At 34.2% G+C, this 4,018-nt stretch overlaps 1 pseudogene; it reads left to right on the top strand.

Moving 5' to 3' along the window:
* The first annotated feature begins 2,649 nt into the window (after positions 1-2,649).
* LOC116640539 lies at positions 2,650-3,552 on the top strand (annotated as a pseudogene).
* Positions 3,553-4,018: the final 466 nt, after the last annotated feature.

Here is a 4,018-nt window from a genome sequence, read left to right as displayed (position 1 = left end):
CTCTGACACTGGCCCAGGAGCAAAATTTTTCCAGATATGTCTCCTGAGGCAAAGGAAACAAAAGCATAAACTGTTGGGACTACATCAAAATAAAAAGCTCTGCACAGCAAAGGAAATAATCAGCAAAACGAAAAGGCAACCTATTGAATAGGAGAAGATATTTGCAAAAAACATATCTGATAAAGGGTGAGTATCCAAAAAACATTAAGAACTTACACAACTCAACATCAAAAAAAAAAAAAAGGAACAAAAACAAGTAATCTGATTAAAAATGGGCAGAAGACATGAACAGACATTTCTCCAAAGAAAACATACAGATAGCCAATAGACACATGAAAACATGCTCAGCATCACTAATCATCAGGGAAATGGAAATCAAAACCATGAGATTTCATCTCACACTTGTCAGAATGGCTAAAATTAACAACACAAAAAACAAATGTTTGTGAGGATGTAGAGAAAAAGGAACCTTCCTGCACTGTTGGTAGGAATGCAAACTGGTGTAGCCACTGTGGAAAACAGTGTGGAGGTTCCTCAAAAAAATAAAAATTAGAATTACTACATGAGGGGTACCTGAGTGTCTCATCCGACTCTTGATTTCAGCTCAGGTCATGGTCTTAGTGTTGTGAGATCCTTCCCACATCAGGCTCCACACTCAGTGTAGAGCCTGCTTAAGATTCTCTCTCTCCCTCTGCCCCTCTCCTCCACTAGATCTCACTCTCAAGGAAGGAAGGAAGAAAGGAAGGAAGGAAAGAAGGAAGGAAAGAAGGAAAGAAAGAAGGAAGGAAGGAAGGAAGGAAGGACGGACCACATGATCCAGTAATTCCACTACTGTGTTTACTCAAAGAACATGAAAACACTAAAAGATATTTGCACCCCTATGTTTATTGCAACATTATTTACAATAGCCAAATTATGGAAGCAGCCTAAGTGTTCACTGATAGATGAATGGAAGAAGATGTGGTGTATATATAAAATGGAATATTACTTGGCCATAAAAAGAATAAAATCTTGCCATTTGCAAAAACATGGATGTATCTAGAGGGTATTATGTTAAGTGAAATAAGTCAGTCCAAGAAAGACAAATACCATATGATTTCACTCATATGTGGAATTTAACAACAACAAAAAAATGAACAAATGAACAAAACAAACAGCAACAAAAAAAAAGAGACAAACCAAAAAATAAACTCTTAAATATAGAGAACAAACTGATGGTTACCAGAGTGGAGGTAGGTGGAGAGATGGGTGAAATAGGTCAAGGAGATTAGGAGTACACTTATCTTGATGAGCACTGAGTAATGTATAGAATTGTTGAATCACTGTTTTGTACACCTGAAACTAATATAGCACTGTATGTTAATTATACTGGAATTAAAATAAAAAATAAAACAAGAAAAAAAAAGAAAGACTCAATTTAAGGGAAATTAATCTGTGTTCATGGATCACAAAACCTACTGTTGAAATGGCAATTATCTTTACATTGATATTCAGATTCAATGCAATCCCTATCAGTCACAGTTAGCTTCTTGTAGAAACTGACAAGCTCATCCTAAAATTCATAGACATGTTCAAGGACCCAGGATAGCCAAAACAGTGTTGAAAATATTGAAAAAAAAAAAAAAAGAAGAAGAAGAAGAAAATTGGATGACTCATACTTTGTAATTACAAAACTTTCTACAAAGTAACGTTAACAATATGGTATTGGCATAAGGATACACATATCAGTCAATGGAATAGAATTTAATAATCCAGATATAAGCCTTCATATTTATGGTCAATGGTATTTTGACAAATGTGCCAAAGCAATTCAATAGAGTAAAAAGTCTTTTCAACTAATGGTATCAGGACAAATTTATATCCAAATGCAAAATATAAATTTGGGCATCTAAGCACATCATACAACGTACACAAAAATTAACTTAATAGTTCAAATGACTAAATGTAAGAAATAAAAGTATAAAAGTATAAAACTCTTAGAAAAAAACAGGAAATATTTTTAAATTCATTAGATAACTGCCTCTTATATATAACACTGAAACCAGAAATGACAAAGGAAAACCTTAGATAAAATGGATTCATCAAAATTAAAAACCATTGTGCAGTAAACAATACCATCAAGGAAGTAGAAAAACAAAACCAGAAAGGGAGACTATATTTGAAATCATATACATGATAAGGAATTTGTATACAGAATACAGAAAGAACTCTTACAATTGAAGAAGAGAAAAGTAATCTGATTCAAAATGGGCTCTGTACTGACTTTTCTCCAAAGAAAATATACAAATAGCCAATAAACACATGAAAAAATGTTCAACATCAATAATCATTAGAAAAATTACAAAACTAAACCACAATCAGTTACTACTTCACACTCACTAGGATACTATAATCAAAGAGCCAGACAATTAAGATGTTGGCAAGGATATAAAGAAATTGGAACCCTCACACACTGCTGGTGCTAATGAAAAATGGTGTAGCCACTTTGGGAAATGATCTGGCAGTACATCAAAATGTTAAATATAGAGTTACCATATGACCTAATAATTTTACTCCTATGGAGGTACTCAAGAAAAATAAGTGATATAGGAGAATAAGTAATAATAGAAATAAAAAATAAATAAAAATACATGCCCTCTCGGCCTCCAGGCTCTGAGAAGATGGCGAAGGTCTCAGAGCTTTACGATGTCACTTGGGAAGAAATGCGAGATAAAATGAGAAAATGGAGAGAAGAAAACTCACGAAACAGTGAGCAAATTGTGGAAGTTGGAGAGGAATTAATTAATGAATATGCTTCTAAGCTTGGAGATGGTATTTGGATCATATATGAGCAAGTGATGATTGCAGCCCTAGACTATGGTCGAGATGATTTGGCATTGTTTGGTCTTCAGGAGTTGAGAAGACAGTTCCCTGGCAGTCACAGAGTCAAGAGATTTGAAGCATGAGATTTGAAGCCATGGAAAGATAGGATGATGCTATACAACTATATGATAGAATTTTACAAGAAGATCCAACTAACACTGCTGCAAGAAAGCATAAGATTGCCATTCGAAAAGCCCAGGGGAAAAATGTGGAGGCCATTCGGGGACTGAATGAGTATCTGGAACAATTTGTTGGGGACCAAGAAGCTTGGCATGAACTTGCAGAACTTTATATCAATGAACATGACTATGCTAAAGCAGCCTTTTGTTTAGAGGAGCTAATGATGACTAATCCACATAACCACTTACACTGTCAGCAGTATGCTGAAGTTAAATATACCCAAGTGGACTTGAAAACCTCAAACTTTCTTGAAAGTATTTTGCTCAGGCACTGAAACTGAACAACAGAAATATGAGAGCTTTGTTTGGGTTTTACATGTCGGCAAGTCATATTGCTTCTAATCCAAAAGCAAGTGCAAAAACAAAAAAGGACAACATGAAATATGCGAGTTGGGCAGCTAATCAAATAAACAGAGCTTATCAGTTTGCAGGTCGAAGTAAGAAGGAAATCAAATACACTCTTACGGCAGTCAAAGACATGTTGGAAACACTGCAGATCACCCAGTCTTAAGGTTCCAAACTCTTTCACATTACATTTCACAACTGCACAATTGAACTTACTGGCCTGTGACTTATTTACTAAATGCCTCGTGCTATTTATGTACTAATTTTTTGTTAAGAGGGCAATTGTAAAGAATGTTTATATAAACCTAAAATGCCTTTTACTGCTAAGCAGGAAGATGGAGAAAGTCCACGGAAGAGAGATTTAACAAGATTCATATTGATTGTACATCATTCTCTTCATATCACACATATATAACTCCTCTTAAACCACAACCTGATGTAGAAATTCCATAAATAAATCATGTGATTTATTAAACTTGCAAAAAAAAATACATGCCCTCTCAAAAACATGTTCATAGCAACATTATTTAGAATAATCAAACGGAAATAACCTAAATGTCTACCAACTTTTATTTTTTATTTTTAAATTTTAAAAAATATTTTATTTATTTATTTGACAGAGAGAGAGAGAG

The sequence above is a fragment of the Phoca vitulina genome, unplaced genomic scaffold, assembly GCF_004348235.1.
Source record: "Phoca vitulina isolate PV1807 unplaced genomic scaffold, GSC_HSeal_1.0 scaffold1, whole genome shotgun sequence".
Classification (NCBI taxonomy): Eukaryota; Metazoa; Chordata; class Mammalia; order Carnivora; family Phocidae; genus Phoca; species Phoca vitulina.
Note: the sequence above shows the minus strand (reverse complement) of the source record. Positions and strands in the feature narration are given on the sequence as shown.